The sequence below is a fragment of the Triturus cristatus genome, chromosome 3_2 (genome assembly GCF_964204655.1).
Source record: "Triturus cristatus chromosome 3_2, aTriCri1.1, whole genome shotgun sequence".
Lineage (NCBI taxonomy): Eukaryota > Metazoa > Chordata > Amphibia > Caudata > Salamandridae > Triturus > Triturus cristatus.
In genome coordinates, this window is record NC_140584.1 from 378,155,594 (window position 1) to 378,179,310 (window position 23,717).

The window sequence follows — 23,717 nt, forward strand, 5'->3', positions numbered from 1 at the left end:
TCTACAGACACATGCACTCCTTCATCTATACAACCATTCATACATGTAGTCACTGATCAATACAACACTATCATATGCACTCATACACCTATACAGACACTTACACACCACCACTCATCTTAGTCAGTCATGCACTTATCCTAGTCAGTCATGCAAAGAATCAATCACAGTTTCATTTACTCACCTACACAGTTATACACACACCACCTAATTTATTCATACAGATACTAACGCATACTTACTCTCTTATATAATCACTAATACAAGTGATGTCATGAGTGATGTCATGAGTGATGTGACTGACCATGTCATGAGTGATGTAATATGTGACGTCATCAGCAGTGCATTGCGGGCGCGCGAGTTATAGTTAGCTGAACTAACTATAACGGGGGAATTTCAATGATTTTGTACGAGTGAAAAGTCCAGCTAACTATAACGCCCCTGAAACCTATGGTTTTTTCAGTGAATTTCTAAGGTTTTTTAAATGCTAATTCCTAACTATAACGTGCCTGAAACCTATGTTTTTTCAGTGAATTTCAAAGGTTTTTTAAAAGCTAATTTCTAACTATGCCTACAGAGATAGGACATGTGAAGAAAGAGGAAAAAACGCACATAAAGAAAAAAAAGAAATGCAGAAAGAAGCAACAGAAGTCCTCAAAGACGAAGAAAAGTGCAGGAAGAAGGATAATGTGCAGAAAGAACAAACAGAAGAGCAGAAAGAAGCCTTGTTGCAAAATCATCCTGTACCCTCAACTTTTTCAGACAGATACTGGTGGTAACTGAGTCTGATTAACCAGTCCTAGAGCCAGTGCTATGTTAAAAGACACTCAGAATACAGTGAAAACACCTACATACACTAGGGAACACTATGCGTTGGTGTCCCCCTGCGATCAGCATGACCTCCTCTGTAAGCCCAAAGTATATAATAGGGCAGGGGATTAAAACTACCTCTTAAAACGCGCCACAGGGTGTGTTTGCACAAGTCACCTCAGGCCCCGTCCCCTCACTTCCCCACTGTGTAAACACGCCCTGTGACCGTTTTAAGTTGGGAGATTAAGTCCCCTTGAATCCTGAGGGTCCCTAGGGTCCAACTAGACCACTAGGTACCTCCAGTAAGTGCCACGGAGCTGCGTTGCAGAGAGATGTAAAAAGGGGCACGGCCTAGACCACCTCTCTGCAACGCAGCGCAGTGGCACTTACTGGAAGCACCTGGTGGGCTAGTTGGGCCCCAGGGTCCCTCAGGATTGAAGGGGAATTATTTCCCCAACTTATAACGCGCCACAGGGCTTGTTTGCACATGTTAACTCAGGCCCCGTCCCCTCCCTTCACCACTGTGTAAACACGCCCTGTGGCCGTTTTTAATTGGGAGATTAAGTTAATTTGAATCCTGAGGATCCCTAGGGTCCAACTAGCCCACTAGGTACCTCCAGTAAGTGCCAGAGAGCTGCGTTGCAGAAAGGTGTAAAAAGTGGCACGGCCTGGACCACCTCTCTGCAATGCAGCTCAGTGGCGCTTACTGGAAGCACCTGGTGGGCTAGTTAGCCCTCCAGGGGCCCTCAGGATTGAAGGGGAATTATTTCCCCAACTTAAAACGCGCCATAGGGCGTGTTTGCACACGTCACCTCAGGCCCCGTCCCCTCCCTTCCCCACTGTCTAAACACGCCCTGTGGCCGTTTTTTAAGTTGGGAGATTAAGTCCCCTTGAGTCCTGAGGATCCCTAGGGTCAAACTAGCCCACTAGGTACCTCCAGTAAGCGCCACAGAGCTGCATTGCATAGAGGTGTAAAAAGGGGCGTGGCCTCAGAACACCTGTCTGCAACGCAGCTCCCTGGCGTATACTGGAGATACCTGTTGGGCTAGTTGGCCCTCAGGGACCCTCAGTATTGAAGGGGAATTAATTCCCTAACTTACAACTGGCCAGGGGGCACGTTTGCAGAGTGCTGCAAGGAGGGGGCGTGGCCTCTGGTGCAATGCCGGTCTTTTATTTATTTAATTATTTTAAGAAGGAGGGCTGTGTGGCCCCCCTTCTTTTTCTAATTTACTGGCCCTGGGGACCCCATCCCCCAGGGCCTGCACCCTAATTTTTGTTGTTGAAAAAAAAAAAATTGGCCCTCCCAAGGCCTTAATTGGACCCCAACCCCCGGGCCATGGCCTTTTTTTTTTTTATTCTTTAGGAGAGGGCTGCGTTGCCCCCCTCCAAAGGCCACTTATGGCCCCGGGGACCCCATCCCCCGGGGCCGGCCTTTGTTTTTTAATATTTTAAAAATATATATATATTTATAGAAACACCTAGGACATGCTGGACAAACCGTACGTACCTATCACCATGACGATTTGCGTGATATTCATTAAAAGGCGACTATACATAGAATGAATCCACATGGAATGTATTTACACCGCTAGTGAAGCTCTGACATGTTTGACGCCCTAACGTGCCTAATCCCGGTGCCCCCGCCGGTGGGTACCCTCCAAGTAGACACCCTTGTCGTTTATTTATACAAACATGGGTAGCTATTGACGGGCACATTTAATATACACGCACACCAAGCCATTCAAAGGGGATTCGACAAAAATTCGACAAAACTATGCAAGAAACCCCCCTCACGGTTAATAAAATACACATCCACCGCCGGATGTGTAATACTATTTTACTCTCTGGAAAGGAGACGAACCTCACTTGAGAGTCACAGCGTGCTCCTGGCTGAGCCCAATGCTGTGTTACACCCACCAGGGCCTGCCGAGTGCCTCACACCTCTGTGTTGTATTCCACCAGCTAGTGCGTATACTATGACACTCTCTAGCCCATGTGCACTGTGACACCACCCCGTGAATATGTCATGCCACACTTGCCTTCGCACGGGTTATATTACCCCATTTAACGTGCATTCCTCGATGCCTATGTTATAACGCACAGCTCTATGCCATACATATTACAATCTGGGATCCATATCTTTGTCACAGTACATATGCAACGTTACACTCCCCAGCACATATTTTATATTACAACTTTAGAGACTAATCAATCGAGCTCTCAGGACTATTTTCTATATAACACTATGTCCACCTACCCTTTTCACGGGCATTACATTTTGCGATGGGGGGTGGAGGGTCAGGGGGTGTTTCTGCCAAGTGAGCCCAGAGTCACAGTCACAAACGTCCGCTTCTTCCTGAATAAAAGTGAGATTATATACTTGTTCATATTTTAAGTAGTTCTCACAGACACACATTTTAAAAACAATAAAGTTCCTAATACCCACCTTCTCTGAACAGTTGGCTTGCTGCCCCATCCACCTCCTCCCTATCCTCTGTTGTCTGAATCCATGGACTAGCCTCCTCCCTCCTGCCATGCATGGTCTGATGTGCTGCCACTGCCCTCCATTTAGCATGATGTACCAGTCCACTCCTCCTGCCCTCCATTGCTTAGCTTGCTGCCCCTATTCTCCTTCCCCCTGCCCCCCATGACTTTGTGCATGCCCCTGCTCCATCCTTTTTGCCCACCATGTTCCATGGACCTGCCACTCCTATCTACTCTGAGTGTTCTGTTGAGCTGCCACTCCCCTCCCACCTGCCTAGCATTGTCAGATGACTGTAACCCTGTCCCTGCCACCCCCACCCTACCTGTCCACATGCCATGCCCCTATCCCCTTCCTCCTGTCCTCCATTGTCCATTTTACTGCCACACCCTTCTGCCCTCCCTGGTCTGTTGTGCTGCAACTGCTCCTCCTGCCTGCCCCGCGCGGTCTGTTGTGAGGTCCCTTCCCCTGAACTCTCTTGTCTGTGCCCAGGTCCTGACCCTCCCTTCTATCCTCCATGATCCTTTGTGCATGCCCCTGCACCCTCCTTCTTGCCCATCATAGCCATTGTGCTGCCACTAACCCTCCCGCTTGCCATGCATGGTATTCTGTGCTGCCATGGCCCCTCCCACCTTCCCTGTGTGGTCAGCTAGCTGCCCCTGACCCCCTCCCACCTTCCCTCCATGGTCCATGGTCTGTGTGTATGCCATCATAGTCTCATTGATGCTCTCCATGGTGTGTCTTGTTTCTAGTGCCCATCCTGCCTGACCTCCATGGTCATCTTGCTGCTCCTGCCCTGCCCCCTTGCCCCCAGCCCTCTGTTTCCATGTGCAGTCCCCTATTCCCTCCCTCCTGGCTTGTCTGTTCCATTGTAATGCACCTGATCCGTCCCTCCTGCCCTTTATGGTCTGTTATGCTGCAGCTTTCTCTCCTGTCTGTCCATAATGGTCAGCTAGCTACCATTGCCTCTTTCCCCTCTGTTCTCTGTTGTCCATGTACATGGTCCTGTCCCCTCCCTATTGCTTTCTATGGATTGTTGTGCTGCACTCCTGTCCCGCATGCGCTGTGTGGTGTATTGTGCTGCTGCAAACCCTGATGCCTGCCCTGTAGGGTCAGTTTGGTGCACCTCTCCATGTCCCTCCTGTCCTCTGTTATCCGAGTCCATGACCCTACCCCAATTCCTCCTGCCTACCATGATCCAATGTACCATACTTGCGAACATTTTGAACTTGGTAAGAGGGAGATTTTGAAAAAAGCTGGGGTATTGATTTTCCCCTTTGAGTTACAATGAAAAAGAGGAGATTGTAGACAGGAGACAGATCAAATAAAGCCCATTTGAGCTTAAAAACATTGGACGTTTCCTGGCTGAAACAGGTCTGTTGGCATGTATGGTTGTACTACCACTGCCTCTTCCTTCTGCCCACAATGGTCTATTATATTGCCACAGCCTCTCTTGCCAGTCCTGTATTGTTGGTTTGTTGCCCCTGCCCCCATTTCCACTGCCCTCCATAGTCTGTTGTGCTGCCACTGCCCTTCCTGCCTGCCCAGTATGGTCAAATTGTTGCCTCTGCACTCTCCTACCTGCCTTCAATGTTCAGAGTCCGTGCCCCTGGCCTCTGCCTCTCAACAGTATCCCAATGAACAACTAGATTGCTAACATTCTATATTTATTACAAAAGTGTGGAACGCCTGACGTCATCTTGATGTAATCAAAACTGTAATACCTAGAGTATTTCCTTTAGAAATTACATATATGAGAGGGTCTTATTTGCATAAAAATTATGGTTAGTGCTCTAAAAAACTAAAATGAATACATATTTTCTGGGTTTTCAAATAGCGACAAAGAACTTTTAAATTATTTGTAATCTTTATGTTTTTTTATCCAGTTGACCTCTTGATTAAATGTTGCACCTAGGGGAGAGGATGTGGTGTTACTTCCAGAGCTGCAGACTTTGCAACTGGGGAACCAGGTTGGAGTTTCTGCTTCAGCTCAACATTCTGTGATTCTGGTCAAATCACTTAATCTCCCCATGTCTACAACCAAAATGAATTTGATCTTGTGTGATGTAACCAATGCTCATGTAAAGCACTCCAATACCTGACAAGTCTGCACTATATAAAACTGCAAATACACAAAAAATAAGTGTTTTGCACACTTCTGTCATTGGGCTACATGTGGGGTACATCTGGGTGATATTTGTGCTGCATTTGGGCTCTTTTGTCTCTGGTGGCCATCTTGGGAGATTTATTTGTTATGAAGTTTCCAAATTTCCTCATTTACTGCAGTCTCCTCAGTAGGAAATGCTTTCAGTTTTTACTTTGATTCCATCAAGAAGGTATTCAGATATGTCACACATTTGCCATAAATTCTGAATGTTAGCACTCTAGTTGCTCATTAGATCACTGTAGTAAAGCTACTGCTCACCACGGAAGTCTGCTGCTGGTATTAAAAGTGAATGTTTCAGTCTGCATATCAGAATTTTTTAATGAAATAGAAGAGGATTTGAGAAGTCACTCAAAATGTGCCCTAATTTTTCTTTCTTCAGCACTAATCATAATTTCTATGGCAAAATGAACCCCCTCATTGTGTTCCTCTTTAAATTAAATGTTTTAAGTGTTGCCAGTTTATTCCAATCAAGATGGCTTCAGGTGTGCCATACTTTTGTCATAAGTAAGACAGTAAGTGCTCTAGTTGTTCTTAAGAACACTCTGGGACATTCTGTCATTGGGATATACTTGGGCTACATCTGGGTGATATTTGGGCTACATTTGGACTCTTTTGTCTCTGGTGGCCATCTTGGGAGATTTATTTGTTATGAAGTTTCCTAATTTCCTCATTTACTGCAGTCTCCTCTGTGGGAATACTTTCAGTTTTTTATTTTGGTTCCATCAAGAAGGCATTCAGATGTGTCACACATTTGCCATACATTCTGAATGTTAGCACTCAGGTTGCTCATTAGATCACTGTAGTAAAACTACTGCTCACCAGGGAACTCTGCTGCTGGTATTCAAAGTGCATGTTTCAGTCTGCATGTCAGAATTTGTTTATGAAATAGAAGAGGATTTGAGAAGTCAAAATGTGCCCTAATTTTTCTTTCTGCAGAACTAATCATAATTTCTATGGCAAAATGAACCCCCTCATTTTGTTCCTTTGTAAGTTAAATGTTTAAGTGTTACCACTTTATTCCAATCAAGATGGCTTCAGGTGTGCCATACTTTTGTCATAAGTAAGACTGTTAGCGCTCTAGTTGTTTGTTAGAACACTCTGGGACATTCTGTCATTGGGCTATACTAGGGCTACATCTGGGTGATATTTGGGCTGCATTTGGGCTCTTTTTTCTCTGGTGGCCATCTTGGGAGATTTATTTGTTATGAAGTTTCCTAATTTCCTCATTTACTGCAGTCTCCTCAGTAGAAAATACTTTCAGTTTTTTACTTTGGTTCCATCAAGAAGGCATTCAGATGTGTCACACATTTGCCATAAATTCTGAATGTTAGCACTCTAGTTGCTCATTAGATCACTGTAGTAAAGCTACTGCTCACCAGGGAAGTCTGCTGCTGTTATTCAAAGTGCATGTTTCAGTCTGCATGTCAGATTTTTTTTATGAAATAGAAGAGGATTTGAGAAGTCAAAATGGGCCCTAATTTTTCTTTCTGCAGCACTAATCATAATTTCTATGGCAAAATGAACCCCCTCATTTTGTTCCTTTGTAAATTAAATGTTTTAAGTGTTACCACTTTATTCCAATAAAGATGGCTTCAGGTGTGCCATACGTTTGTCATAAGTAGGACTGTTAGCGCTCTAGTTGTTCTTTAGAACACTCTGGGAAGCTGCAGTAGAACACAAAGTAATCAACTGACAGTCTCTGCCCTTGTTGGATGTACATGTTTTACTGAGAATGTCAGACTTCATTCTCACACGACTGAGAAAGACAATGTGAATTTACAGAAAATATGCTCTCAGTTTAGCTTATAGATCACCTTCCAAACCTCTGTGGGAAAAGCATGAGAAAATAGTTTTCTCTCAAACATGATTCATGATATCACAGCAGAAGGCTTTTTCACATGGTAAAATCACCTTAGAACACTCCACAGTTCTTAAAATGAGTATGGTACCATCAACAAATGATTTATAATGTAACTAAAGTCTTTAAACCTTCTGTTAACTGCAATGCTTTTTAATGAGGTCCTATCATGTATATTGGTCCCAAGATGGCTGCCATCACTTCTTGGATGAAGTGCTGACAGCCAATCAGATCTCACAATGAGATGTGAGGTTAGGCTCGGCCCAGATATATATGTGATTTTACTTTTGATTTTCTCAGGAAATACTGAACGGATTTACACCATTTAAGCAAAAGGCATGAGTCTGAACTGAGGACTACCTCTTTGCCAAATTTGGTGTAATTCCGTTCAGCACTTCGGGCTGTAGCTGCGTCAACAGGTCCTATGGGAAAATGCATGGGGAAAACGTGTTTTGGGACCCCCCTTTTTTTCGGCCCCCGCTTGACGAATCACCGTGAAATTTTCAGGATAGGAGCGGACCGGAGCTGGCCAAATGTTTGGAAACTTTCGCGAAGATTCATCAATCGATGCCAACGGTATTCCAAATAGAATGTTGCGGATTTCCTATGGAAAATAGGTCCTAACTATAACTACCTACTGGCGATTGCCAGTAGGTAATGTATATATATATACACACACATATATATATATGTATATATATTTATATATACATATATATATATATATATAGATATATATATATTTAAATAACCTACTGGCGGTCACCAGTAGATAGGTATAGTTAGGACCAAGTTTCCACAGGAAGAGCATTTTTTGTTTTGCCAATAACTTTGGCACAGCTTAACAAATCTTCAAGAAATTTGCAAAACTTTTACTTTAGGTGGTTCAGCTGTGGCCTATGACTACAGACCAAACCGCTGCGCAGAATGACACCAAATTTGACAGAAATCCAGATGTTGGTCCAGAAGGCATGGTTTCTGTGATTTGGTGTAAATTAATTCAGTAGTTTTAGAGATATTTAAGCATAAAACATATTGATATCTGGGAACTCAGATCCTTGCAATGGACTCACGGATCAACGTTTCCCCTGCTGAACTTTGACTGGCTGCCAAAACTTCAACCAGAATGTTTTGGCAGCCATCATGGGACTCGACTTAAAGCTGAGTGCCATAAAAGATGTAGAAAATAAAGAAAAGGGGCCAAGGTAGGTATACCCTGACCCCCCAGATAAGGCGGGGGTCCTACAGGGACCAAACCAGGAGTCAAAAGCATTTTCAAAAATGCATTTTTGCCATGGATTTGGGGCTTGATCTGCGGCAAAGTTGAAAAGAACAATGGCGTGCGGGCTCCTGAGCATCTTTTTCAGGAAGACCAAATCCTGGGGGCAGTGGCTTTTAATTATGTGGCGAGTGCTCACGCAGCACCCCCGCTTTGGGAACTACCACCTCCTAGAGGCAAACAATAGCAAAATAATGCAGGCCGGCACGGCACCCTGCAGCCAGGGGGACAACCACCTCCCCGGGACTAATGCTAATGAAATGGTGGGCACTCGTGGACCCCCCCTGCATATACACCACCATCTCCCCCGGGCTGTTTAATTTTCCCATGGGGGGCCTCAAGGACCACCACCTCCCTGGGGCCAGAATAATTTATTTAAAAGCCCAACTGGCAAGACGCCGGAGGCCCAACCCTCTTTCACCACCAGTCTGCAAACACGCCTCCTGATGCATAACTGTTTGGGGGATGAAGTCTCCTTGGCTGCAGAGGGTCCTTGGGGTCCCACAAGCCCTCCTGTTACCTTCAGTTAGCCCCAAACAGTGGGATTTCTGAGAGGACTTTGGAGGCCAAGCCCCCTTCAACCAACACTCAGCAAAAGCATCTCCTAGTGCACTAATAGTTGGTTGATGAAGTCTTATTGAATGCTAACAGTTCTTAGAGGCCAACAAGCCATCCTGTTATCTCCAGTAAGTTCCAAGCAGTTGGATTGCTGAGAGGTCGTTAGAGGCCAAACCCCCTTTCTCCACCACTTTGCAGATGTGCCTACTGGTGGATTACTGGCTGGGGGCTGAACTCCCTTTGACTGCTGAGGATTCTTGGGGGCTAACAAGTCCTCCTGTTACCTCGAATAAGTCCAATACAGTGGGATTGCAGGAAGATGTTCAGATGCCATGCACCCTTTCTCCACCACTCTCCAAATGCTCCTCCTGAAGCAATACTGCTTGGGGGATGAAGTCTCCTTGGATGCTGAGGGTCACTGGGGGACAAGAACCCCTCCTCTTACATCCAGTAAGTCCGACACAGTGGGATTCCTGTGAGCTGGTCGGAGGCCCAGCCCCCTTTCTCCACCACTCAGCAAACATGGCCATAAGCAGGCCATTGCGTGGGTGTAAGTTATAGTTAGCTCAGGTAACTATAACTGCTGAATTTCAATGATTATGAATGAGTGAAATCTGGGGGTTCCTGTGTAGTATTTCAAAGGCATCACTCCCACCCAAGAAGGCCATCCTGTCCTGGAGGAGGTGTGAAACACACCCGGCCAGAACAGGTATTGTTTCCGTCCTCTGAGAGCACTAGCTCTCGCCCGTGAGGTCAGAAACATGTCTGGTGGTGGCAGGCTGGTGAAAAACAGCCAGAGACCTGACTCGTATTTTGTTTGGTTTCAGGGGACGCTGTAAAAGGGTCTCCTGTGTGAATCTATTAATAAATCCAACACTGGCATTAGTGAGGATTTAGTAAGACAAGATGTTTGGTACCAAGCATCTTAGAAATCAGTTAAGCCAGTATGGAGCTAGGAAACTCGTGCTGACAAAAATCCAGCCAATGTTCTCTTTATGACTTCCCTATTCACTTAGATCATCACAGAATGAACTGGTCATTGCAAGGGTGTGTCTATTCATGCTGATATGCCCACACATAGGATACAGTGCACCCCGCCTTAGGGCTAAAGGCCTGCAGTAGGGGTGACTTACCTATATGTTATGCAGTGCAGGGTTGGCATGGCACCCAGCCTATGTGCCATGTCAACTCTATGGATTTTCGTGCACCAAGACCCGCGGCCTGTATTGGCAGAGTGCATTGCCTTGCTGAGGGGACCCTGGGGTGACACAACTAGAGCTACAGCCCCTGATAACCCTCTTTAGTACTCATGCCATAGGTACCAGGTGTACCACTTACTAGGAACTTTCAGGGGTAGCTGAATTCATGCCAATCGTGGTACAGTGTTTTGAGAAAGGGATCTGGAAGTGAGAGCCTGGTTAGCAGGGACCCACTGAATTCACAGTTTGAAATTACATCAGGCAAAGAGTGACGGCTAAACATCCAACAAGGGGCACTTTCCTATAGAGCCTCAGTGTCTGAGTGGATCTGTGAGTGGGTCTAAGTGCATGAGTATGTCTGTGAGAGGGTGCATTAGTATTTTAGTGGGTCTGTGAGTGGGTGCATTAGTCTCTGAGTGGGTGCATGAGTATTTGAGTGAGTCTCTGAGTAGATGTGTGATTGTTTGAGTGGGTCTCGGAATGGGTGCATGAGTGTCTGAGATTGGTCTGTGCGTGGGTTTGTGAGTGAGTGCGTCTGTGTGTGGGAGCATCAGTGGTTGAGTGGGTCTGTGAGTGGGTGTGTAAGTGTATGAGTGGGTCTGTGAGAGGGTGTATGAGTGTCTGATTAGGTCTGTCAGTGGGTGCAAAAGTATCTGAGTTGGTCAGTCAGTGGGTGCATTTGTGTTTTAATGGGTCTGTGGGTTGGTGCATCCGTGTCTGAGTGAGTCGAAGTGTTAGTGTCTGACTGGGTCTGTGAGTGGCTGTGTGAGTGTCTCAGTGGACTGTGTCTGGGTGCATGAGTGTTGCGTGGGTCTGTGAGTGGGTTCATCTGTGTGTCATTTTACTGACAGTGTAATGAGTGATATAATATGAACGGTCATAAGCAGTGCATTGCAGGGGGTAATTTATAGTTAGCTCAAGTAACTATAAATCAAGGCCGGACAGAACGTATGGAGTTGTTCTCCATGGAATTTCATGGAGTCACTGGAAAACTCAGTGAAATTACACGGAGTTCCCAAGCCATAGTGGAATAACTGCACACCCTTCATAGTAAAGCCTCTTGAACTTACCTGAGCCTCCTTCACTTGGTGGGCATTGGTTGATGGCTAACCACAGCAGTGTAGCCCAGCTGCCAGTCTCTCCCAGCCGCCATTGTCCTCCTGTTCCAGCCTGCATACTGCGCTGATTAGGTATAAGGCAGAAGCCTGAACCTCTGCTGCTCTGGTTCGGAAGTCGGAATCAAAGAGGGAACCTAAGCTGCTGTACTAAGCTGGCTGAGGCACCCACATTGATTCTGACTTAGATCTGAGCTTGAGCAGCGGAGCCTCATGCTTCTGCCTTCTACCTAATCAGCAGAGTGTGCGAACAGGAACAGGAAACGTAGGCAGTGGCGGCTAGGAGAGATTGGTGGCTGGGCTGTGCCACTGAGGATAGCCACCATTTGGGAGGTAAGTCCTACACTCCTTCCAAAAGTCTGCAAACTCTGCTGGCAGAGTGGAGTTAACTGCCCACGCTTACTATAAATGTTGAAATTCAATGTTTTTGTACGAGTGAAATCTCACCTAACTATGACGTCCCTGGAACCTTCGGTGTTGTCAGTGAATATATATATGTATGTGTGTATGATTCAAAGTCAGCCGTTTCTTGAGCAGCACTCGCAGGCTGGCTGTGAACACACAGGCGGATCGTGCAGGGACACGTGCCTCTAGCTCCAGCCGACGCGTTTCGGGCATTACGCCCTTCTTCCATGGGCTTTTACCAACAAGAAAATGGCACTGGAGACCAACAGACAATCCCCTCAGTATTTATTGAAAATTAGCGCACAGGTGAGCATCGCGCTGAGCATTATGGGACTGGTGGTCCAGATAATTAAACCCCAGTGGTTTGTAACCAAAGTCTCAAAATTTGGGAAGCATAGTTCGTACGAGGCACCCCTCAATTGTCCACAGCCTCGCCACCTGTTTAAAAGCACAGCATTCAGCCCGCTCCGCATCAAAGTCCAAGTGGTAACTTCAGCGGACTCACCAGGGTCCTGTGACGGTGCTGGCTCGTGGCCCAGGCCAGGGCCACACAAAATGATTCAAAGTCAGCCGTTTCTTGAGCAGCACTCGCAGGCTGGCTGTGAACACACAGGCGGATCGTGCAGGGACACGTGCCTCTAGCTCCAGCCGACGCGTTTCGGGCATTACGCCCTTCTTCCATGGGCTTTTACCAACAAGAAAATGGCACTGGAGACCAACAGACAATCCCCTCAGTATTTACTGAAAATTAGCGCACAGATGAGTATCGCGCTGAGCATTATGGGACTGGTGGTCCAGATAATTAAACCCCAGTGGGTTGTAACCAAAGTCTTAAAATTTGGGAAGCATAGTTCGTACGAGGCACCCCTCAATTGTCCACAGCCTCGCCACCTGTTTAAAAGCACAGCATTCAGCCCGCTCCGCATCAAAGTCCAAGTGGTAACTTCAGCGGACTCACCAGGGTCCTGTGACGGTGCTGGCTCGTGGCCCAGGCCAGGGCTCAAGAAACGGCTGACTTTGAATCATTTTGTGTGGCCCTGGCCTGGGCCACGAGCCAGCACCGTCACAGGACCCTGGTGAGTCCGCTGAAGTTACCACTTGGACTTTGATGCGGAGCGGGCTGAATGCTGTGCTTTTAAACAGGTGGCGAGGCTGTGGACAATTGAGGGGTGCCTCGTACGAACTATGCTTCCCAAATTTTAAGACTTTGGTTACAACCCACTGGGGTTTAATTATCTGGACCACCAGTCCCATAATGCTCAGCGCGATACTCACCTGTGCGCTAATTTTCAATAAATACTGAGGGGATTGTCTGTTGGTCTCCAGTGCCATTTTCTTGTTGGTAAAAGCCCATGGAAGAAGGGCGTAATGCCCGAAACGAGTCGGCTGGAGCTAGAGGCACGTGTCCCTGCACGATCCGCCTGTGTGTTCACAGCCAGCCTGCGAGTGCTGCTCAAGAAACGGCTGACTTTGAATCATGTATGTGTGTATATAGATATATATGTATGTGTTTATATAGATATATGTGTATATGTATATATTACCTACTGGCGGTCGCCAGTAGGTAGTTATAGTTAGGACCCTGTTTCCATAGGAAAACCGCAACATTCTATTTTGAATAACTTTGGCGCCGGTCGACGAATCCTCGCAAAATTTTCAAAACTAATGGGGCGCTACGCTCCGCTCCTACCCTGAAAGTCTCGGGGGGATTCATCAAGCGGGGGCTGAGATAAAAGGGGGGTCCCAAAACGCGTTTTTCCCATGCATTTTTCCATAGGACCTTTAGACACAGCTACAGCCCGAACGGCTGAACAGAGTTCCTTGAAATTTGGCAGAGAGGTAGTCTACAGGTCAAGGAAGTGCCTTTTGTAGGTTTGGTGTAAATCTGTTCAGTAGATTCTGAGAAAATAGCCTTTAAATCAATATATATATCTGAGCCAGCTTACGGTGCGCTTACCGTGCGCTTACCGTACGCGTACGGTGACGTGCGCGAGCGCGATTCTGATTGGCTGTTAGATCTTAGTAAACATTCGAATCGGTCGAAACCAGGAAGCGGCGGCCGCCATTTTCTATCTCGCACTCTGAGGGGGTGGAAGAAAAACAAAGGCAAAAAACATATAAAGGGGCTGTTTAGACAGCTCCCAACCACCTTGCCTTGGAGAAGGTGTCCTCAAATAACCCCCAAGGGCAAAAAAGCATTTTTAATTTTTTTCGTAAAATCGCCGATTACGCTTACCGTACGCGTACGGTAAAAAAATTGCCAAAATAAAAAATATCCATATTCTCCACACCCTGTGTGCAAATGGGGCCTGAAGGGCACCATTTGTGCATGTCATATTAAATGTCCATAGCACAACAAAAATACAAACATTTCCTTTTACAACGAAGCGCATAATATGTCCTCCATGTGCGCACGGTGCGCGAAGCGCACCGTGCGTACTTGGTCCATCCAGCGTAACGTGGGCATGCGGTGCGCGTAGCGCACCGCGTGCCCACCCTGCGTGCACGGCACTAACTGCACAGCCCGTGTGCAAATGGTGCCCGAAGGGCACCATTTGTGCATGGCATATGAAACGTCCATAGCACAACAAAAATACAAACATTTCCTTTTACAACGAAGCGCATAATATGTCCTCCATGTGCGCGCGGTGCGCGAAGCGCACCGTGCGTACATGGCCCATCCAGCGTAACGTGGGCACGCGGCACTAACTGCGTAAAGTGGGCGCGCGGTGCGCAAAGCGCACCGCGTGCTCACTGTGCGCGCACGGTGCGCGAAGCGCACCGTGCGCGCACGGAACAAACTGCGTTAAGTGGGCGCGCATGCCACGAATGGCGTAAAGTAACCTAGCATTTAAAAAAACGTACAAATTCACTGAAAAAACCATAGGTTTCACACACGTTATAGTTAGGAATTAGCATTTAAAAAACCTTGCAAATTCACTGAAAAAACCATAGGTTTCACACATGTTATAGTTAGCTGGACATTTTACTGATAAAAAACCAATGAAATTCCCCCGTTATAGTTAGTGCAGGCAACTATAACTCACGCGACCGCAATCCTCTGCTGATGACATATGTGTCTTTATGAAAAAAAAATATTTGTAATATATGTATAGCTAAAATTTAATGGAAGAAGACATGGGCAAATAATTGTCTAAATACAGTATTAGCATCAGCAGAGGATTGCGGTCGCGTGAGTTATAGTTGCCTGCACTAACTATAACGGGGGAATTTCATTGGTTTTTTATCAGTAAAATGTCCAGCTAACTATAACATGTGTGAAACCTATGGTTTTTTCAGTGAATATATATATATGTGTGTGTGAGTGTAGGAATGCTCCCAATGTATCCCCTCGCTAGCTCCTTATCCCTCAAGTGAGTCATTCTGGCAGTCCAACGCATTGTGGGATTAGGAGTATCAATTTTAACCCTGTGGGTTGCAATGAAACAAATGTGCCAGCTGCCAATGTCAATCACAACAGAGTCAGTTTTAAAATAACATGCCAGCTTGGTTCCCTGTTCGCAGCAATCAAATTTCAGTAGGATCCACGAGTCCAGTATAAGGACTAGAGGCCCCAGATATCTATCTTTTTTAAACTTAAATTTCTCTTAAGGACACAAAGCCACTTCTATGCCAGTGATGCGCTTTTCATTAAGTTAAAATAGTATGTCAACAATAATTGATTTCACTGCCACCAATGTATTCTTGTTGCCCAGTAAGGAGCAGTGCAGGAGATGCAGCAGAGACTCGTCTGTTAATTGCGCCATGTCAACATCCCGCGAGATGTCAGCCATCTCACATTCAATGTCGGTGCATGTGGTATTGTACCTAGGGGAACAGGGGCCTACATAGGACGGAGTGAAAAGCGCGCGGCAATTACTCAACCTGGCTGAAAAACGTTTCATTTTTATAGTCTTTGGAAATGGCCGGCGCTTGCAAGCCACCTGATTGAAGGCCTTTTTTTCAGACACGACATCATCCCGGGACAATAGGCTTTGTAATCTAATGGAGCCAGAACGCATTAGCTAAGAGCTGTGCAAAGTGAAGGAAATGCAATTAGAGGGTTCCTGAGGACAGATGTCGTCCTACGTAGGGGACGGGCGTATGAAGACGTTGACAGACGCCTAATGAAAATAAACGATCTGGACGGAAATATTTCTCAAATCAATAAGCGGTGCGCGCGCCACGCCCCCAGCTGACACCTACATTTAATGGATGTCACTTGGGCCACCTGCTTATTTTCATACTTGAATTTACAGTACCCAGGCATCAAAGTTGATTAGAAGTTGCGAACTAGTTGGTTTCGCCGAAATAAGTTAGACAGCCTGGCAATGATACACATGCAGGTGCAGTTTTACATGATTTAACCGCTCCGTTGCATTTATGATTGTCTTTTAACGACCACAAATTGAATCCAGAATGGGGATCTTTTTCCTTACTATTAGTGGCAAATGCTGAATTTTCACACATGGTCGGACACAAAATGGTCGGACACAAAAACTCACAGGCTATTAGAAGGAGTGCTCACACTAGATAACAAGCATTGGCATCGCCAATAGGTCTCGGCTTTGGGACCTTAAGAAACTGTTATTGCGGTGCCTAAGTGACGTGCAAGAGTTTCGTGACACTTTGTACAAATGTTCGTGCTACCTACCTACATGTCCACGTGCCATTGTAAATAACTGTTCATGGTGAGCTCCCTACTACTAATAAACAAAACAACGCGTTCCGATATAGTCCTTGTTGTCTTTTCGCTATGAACACCAGACATATTACTAAAGGTCGTTATTTGATCGACCTCGGAAGGATGAAAGGCTGAGTCGAATCAGTGGAACTCGCAACCCCGACGTCTGCATCAAGGGTGTCAACCCAACGAGCCCCCTTTCAGAGTGCATTGGTGCCTGTTCAGTGCCTCGTCCACCTGAGATGCGCAAGGCAGGGATGCCCCTCCCCTCATCTCGAGGATCTCCTTCTAAGAACGAGTTGCTACCTACCACCGGAAGCCCACCCAAGACCCTCAGGGTGGTAGTGTCACGTGGGGGTGGGGGGATCTTTAATCATAGCCGGTCCCAGGAGACACCGCGATGTCAGATGCACCCTTTGCATCCAACGCAAAAACAAACACTCAGCGCCCCTCCCCCCCCCCATCCCAGCTACAAAGTCGTGATTCCTCGGCGATGAGGCACTCTGACTGTGAAATCCTCTAAAACCAGCCTCTCGTGCAAGAATGTTCCACGATCCTCTCACAGTGCCTGGGAGCAGCTGCTGAGGCGTGGCCTGCTAGCCGCAAGCCATCTGTAGCCGACGGCCCCTCGGTCCTGCCGCTGCCGCATCGGCCCCTGACACGACTCCCCTTAATGTGCAGGGTGGCTGATTGCCCCCTTCCCCCCCCCCGTCCTGACTGTGGCTTCAGAAGCAGGGTATGGGGTGGGAGCCGTGTGGCAAAGAATAGTTTCAGCAGGGCCGGCTTCAGCTTTCATCTTCTTGAAAAAAATAATAAAATTAACACCACTGAGCTGGGTAATTAAAGCAAAAACACAGTGCTCATTTTATCAGTCTCAGAACAGTAAAAACTGCATAGGCCATGCTTGATTTCGAAAGTTTGGACTCACGGACACATTCCCCTTGCATGCCCATTTCTCTGTCTCCCCTAACGCGTGCACACTCAGAAGGGGTCTGTAGTATCCGGCTGGATACAGTCTAGTGTTTCTGATGTCATTAACCCACAATAAACACCCACCCACCACAGGCGTCACCAGTCAGGTGACCCTGATAATAAAAGGGGCCAAGCGCACGTGCTCGAGGCCAGTTATCTACTATCAATCTGGTGTCTGTGTAGTCCTTCATAAAGTATGTGGGCCTAGCGCCCCCACCACTTTACAATGGCGACGAGGGGGCTGTGCCCGTGCGTGCAGCAGCCCGGCAGATGAAGGGTTAGGGGGAGAGAGCTGCCCGCGTGAAGGGCACCCCCCCCGGAGCAGGCGAGAAAAGCGCCTGATCGCCTGCGGGCATGTGAGAAGCCCTGGCGTGAAGCGAGGTGACTGGGAGCCCACCCCACACCTCATGTGCATACTGAAGTGAAATCCGGGGGAGGAGAGAGAGCCAATCGGAACCCACCCGCATCAGCCGCAAAGGAGTTGACCCCGAGCTGAACGAAGGCCAGCGGGAGCCCACCCTGCTCCTTAAGCCCCAGACGAAGAGCTGGATGCCTGACAGCCTGGGGGAGTGACAGAACCATGTGGAGCCCACCCGCGTGGATGAAAGGGCCCGCCGGCCGAAGGTGAGGAGCTGCGGGGCATGAAAAGAGAAGCCAGGGAGCCGTGGCATGCATCTACCACTGACTTGCACATGCCCTTGCACAAGCGGAGCCCACCCGCGATCAAGAGCCAGCAACCCTGGAATAGCGCGGACCTTCCCTGCTCCAGCGCAGCGTGTGTCCAGGCTGTAGCTCCGACCCCCACCCCAAGCTGCCGTGTGCGGGGAGAGTGAAGGAAGGACAACGGGTGGCCGCCAGCCGCTCAGAGGCGGTGAAAGAAGTGCACGTAGGCGTGTGTGTCGGCCTCGAAGCAGAGCAGGACAGACAGCCTGCAAGTGCCACCATCCCCCACCTGCAGCAGGAAGGATTCGGAGCGCGAGGCCTGCGTGGCCCGTAACGAAGGTAGAGGGCTGCGGGGGAAGAAGGTGGGAGGTGGAGGCTGTGCCCTTCCCCGAAAGCATGGCGGTGCAAATCAGAGCGGGAGCAAAGGGAATGGCGATGTGAGGGCCACTGGGTAGCGAAGCAGTGGCGGCAGTGTGAACAGTAAAGAAAAGGAAAGAAAAAATATTAAAACTCACTGCGCTCAAGTCAGTGTGCCTCCTCGCACGTAGGACAGGCAGCAGCATGTGGAATCCCTGTCCTGCCCGGAAACCAAGGAGGCAGCAAGGCGTGGCCAGCAGCGTGGGTGAAGCTGCCCTGGCCTATCAGTGCACCGCACGGCCGGTGAACAATTGCAGGAGTGCATTGCCCTGAGCCCATGAGAGGGGCTCTGCACCCAGCTTCAAAGCTGCACCGAAGCCAAGCACCAGCAGTGATGAGAAAAGGCCCGGAGTGAGGAAAAGACTGCCGGTGTCTGTAAAAGCGCCCCCAGCCATCTAGTGGACATCTTTGCTACTGCAGCAAAAGAGGAAAACAAGCCTGCTAATAAAAGGGGCCAAGCGCACGTGCTCGAGGCCAGTTATCTACTATCAATCTGGTGTCTGTGTAGTCCTTCATAAAGTATGTGGGCCTAGCGCCCCCACCACTTTACAGGGTCCAGGCCAAGCTGCCCCATTCCAACGCACCCCATTTATGACTGACGCAAGGCATGATAGCATAGCGTGCTGTCAAGTGTCCGTGGTGCCTTTAGCCACTCCTGGCTTGACATCTAACAGCACTATTTATGCTCAGACTTTCAGCCCCTCGTACAATGTTAAAAACAAACTACAAGTCCCATAATGCAACGTGCTGCTGGCTGAGAAACCAGGAGTGCAGACCTTTTGCACAAATCATCTGTCGCGCGTTTCCCTGTTGCATCCCTCCAGCCCTCTGCACCCACTGTAGCTGCGCCCTCTTATCTGTTCTGCACCTCCTCTGTCCCCCCACCCCGACTTGCAGGCAGGTCAGCGCTTTATATGTCACAGAGATACACATGACCGGTCCCTTGACAGTTATGCGGCAAAGCACCCAAGCTGTATATTGTTCGTTTCATACACTGTCATTTTTAGCCAAAGCAATAATTCCAAACACGGCTGGGAAGGGTAGAGGGGGGCGTTATGCGGCGTTGCCTTGCATCCTTAAACTGCACTTCAAACTGCAAGTCACTTTCGAACCATGCATCCTTGTCCTGCCAAGCTGGGCGCAGAGAGACAGTTCTGGACAACTGCTGACGGTGCACATTATACATTTACATATATAAAATTGCAACAGTAAATGCATATTTGTGGCATGTGCGTGCAGCCTGCTTTGGGGTCACCACCTGTCGCAGAGGTCCGAGTGCAGTAGGCAAAGGACAGGTTAGGATCTCTGCTGGGAAAGACTCCCTCCACCCGTACCCCTCCCCCCGAAACCAAGGTCGATAAAGGGAGTGCCAACAGGGACTACTGATATTTTAGTAGTGCTACAAATTCGGAAAGCTGTGACCGCAGGCGCTATGTGATAAGATCAAACAGCATTTACAAACTGGTAGCTCCTCCTTAGATAAGACGGAGTTGATGATGTAGTTGTGAAGTTTGTGTTGGTAGATTATGGCCAGAAACTTAAACAAGCAAAGTTGTAGCTAACTAGAACGGGGTAAAATAAACTGTGCCATATAAGATGTTAAATGTGCAGTGAATTCAATTTAATGAGCATTAAACGAAACACAATGTGTGGTGAACAAGATGAAAGGTAAGGTAATCCAGACTCCTCAATGTAGAACGGACACATAAAACCCCAGAAGAAGAAACTCCCACCAATGAGTAAAACAACCCGTCAAAATACAAAAAAAGCGAAAGCACAGCTCGTTGCATGGAAAGAGTAATCTGACCCACAAAGAATGCAGTTGCCACCCTGCGTGCCGCTGCTCGCTCCCGCAAGCAAAACGCTGTGGGAGTGAACCTTTGCAAAAAAGGTTAGACATTCACGCATCTTTAGCCATTTGCAGGCCACAATGACAAAATGTCACAGGCAAAAAACAACCCAATGCGTGGGGGGAAGTCAGACCCACACGGAGTAGTTTAGAGTGCTTACAAGAAGCCTCGCAGTGCAGCGCATGCACGCTGGCTCAGGCTCGACCTAAAAACGATACGGATAGGTTAAATGTGTACATCCTAACACAATGTTGCACATCACCTGAAAAGTCACAGGCTTCACACACGGTCCAAAAATGAAACCCACAGAATGTTTCAACACTTCGTAGAAAGTCATATTATACGGGAATAGTATTTCTCTGCAGAAGCAAATCATTTATTAGCTCATCAAAAAATTGTGCGTTAAAAAAAGCCTATGCAGCAGTCCATTATTTGTGCCACATCCATGAAGCAGAGTTTGATGCAGCATGTCACTACCCTGTCATACAAACACACCGTCTAAGGTATGCCTGTATAAATTGCACCGAGGGTCAGACTGGGACTGAAACGAGGCCTGGGCACCAATATAAAAGTGGCCTCCATTTGTGAATTAGACAGCTAAAGAAGTGACACATGTTTTACAAATTGGGCCCATATTGAACTTATAAAGACATGCTCTATAAGAGTTTTGCAACCTATGGAGGACTGCGTGGATTTGGTCTTACTGCAGGTCAATGTTTGTTTTTTATTGTCTGGGAAATCAACAACAAAAACTGCCCCAACCGCCAACAAAACAGGCCCACAAATAGCCCAAAACCTGGCCCATCCACCAATCTGTCAGACCAGCCAATTGGGCACTCCCTGATTGCCCTATAGGCCAGTGCGACCTTGATTACACCACCGTCACACTTGAGAGGAGGTATACTATACAAGCAGTGTTCAGTCCAGTAAATTGACTATCGAAACTTAAGGGCCAGCAGATAAAACGCCACTGGATTGCTGCTGTTATGCTAATGCTCTTCCACTATATATGAATATTTTAAGGTGTTGCTAATAATGGCAGGGTGATGTGGAGATATTCCAGGGTGATATTACTAATATGATGTTCAATGTCAGGGACGCTGTCCAAATATGTCACAGATGTGTGTAATGTGTCATTTGTTACATTTTAACATTGCCAGGTGAGTCCTTATGCTATTGTCCCAGTTTTACATCACCCCAGTCAAAAATATATTGTGATGCAAGTTTCTGCATTGACCATAGAAAACGATGACAAGGTAATATTGTTCTAGTTAAGCACACAGTACCATACCTGTTTCAACATGCCTCTCGAATGTTTGAAGACATTTTTTCTAATTACTATGCCACTTTTATGCTGTCTCTTCTCATTTAAGCATGCACTCCCAAGCCAGTTTACATAATGCACCTAAAAATTGCTATACATCTGCCACGTTCATGTGTCACCTCACCTAAAAAACAATAGATCTAGTCACAAACTGCATTTTGTAGTGCAATTAGCAGTATTACAATAATATGATTCATATGCTATAAAATCCTCTTCACCAACCTACATCTTTTTCTGAGTGGAGATCTCTGTTTTCTTTTGCTGAGAACTACACACAAATTTCCACCATTTTTGTAGTAATGTGTGAGGGACAAGAGAGTTTCTGGACAATAGGGAATACTTACTTCAAAATGTGAGGGGATTTAGGGAGGAATAAAGAGAGGAGGAATAAAGAGAGGTTTAAGGGGAGTTCAGGAAGGGTTTAGCGTAGAACAAGCACCCACTCACCAAACAGTAATCTCATTGCTAGTCACAAACGGCACTTCTAAAGTTACTAAAGCTAAAAGAGACTCAAAACAGTCATACATGCATTCCATCTCAGAGCTGGAGTAAATCCAGCACTACACATGGCCAACCAATGATACTGCAACACCTTCACAAAGAAAATAATGGAGCTAGGGACCTAAAACAGAGCCGCTTAGTAAATAATGTCAAAATCAATGCATCTATTTCGAAATTTTACAATATATAAATTTGATGTACAGTTACAAAAATTATAGATGAATAAAAAATTAATAATATTTTGTTTTAAAATATTGTATTAACCTTTTAAATTTAAAAATAAACATACCTTTATTATTTAAATAAGTAAAATATTGTTAATTAATTCTATACCTAACTTTTAGTAATTTTTAATACATAATACATAATAAATGACATTTTGCTTTAGGTTTGAATTTTTCAAAAAGTGTTTTACTAAAGGTTTTTAATTTAATATATTTAAATCACTTAAATATTTATTCCAAAATTGTTAATAGAGCTGTAGCATATTTTAAATTGTATTCTACATTTCAGATAAATATATAAAACTATAAAACTAGTTTAAGTTAATTTATAACTATAAATATGTTTATTATTTTTTTTTAAGTATATGAAAATTTTTTTAGTTTTACCTATACTTTACCACTAGGAGATCTCCGCCACAGTGGCAGAGATCTCTGCCTAAATCTGAAAAGCTACTAACAATAACTTTACACTTTTAAATTTGGCTCCACGCTCTGGTTTCATATGGGGGGACACGTAAGTCAACACTTTAATGCCGATTCCGATCCGGGTCGGAAAGCACTTCAACCGAGCCGGATCAGGAGTGTTTTCTGACCGAGCCTGAGTCCTGCAGTCCGACCGAGCGAGTACGATGCGGCCGTATGCTGCCAGACTCGGTTCGGTCGGACTCCCATAGATGTCAATGGGAGCCGGTCGTACGACGAGTACATGGGCTCCCATTGACTGAATGGGTTCGTCTCACGCAAGGGCGCCCCCTACAGTGGGTATGCGTCGGTGCCATCCACACCATACATGCCTGTGTTGGGGGGACCCTTGGGTCTCCCCTGTGTCCGAGTCGTAGGGCTGTGGGTGACAGGTGGTCCGACGCGGACCCCCAAAGGCAACGACCCGGACAATTTGCGAGCCGGACACTCCAGCTCACACAGGCTGTCCGACGCGTGCATCGTACTGGCTCGGTCGTAAATCGCATCCATTGCATGCCACGGTTAGCTTCCGAATTTCACGTAGCTCGCATCGTACTTGCTCACTTGTACAGCTGTATGAGTCGGGCGGAAAACACGCATTCGGCTCAGAGTTTTTCTAGCCGGATCGCGTTCGGTGCCCTTCCGACCCGGATTGGAATCGGCCCCTTAGTTGTAAATTGACACTTGTAAATGGTTCATAGCCAAAAGTAGTACATTTACTACAAAGTTTAAAAGTAAATTTACACA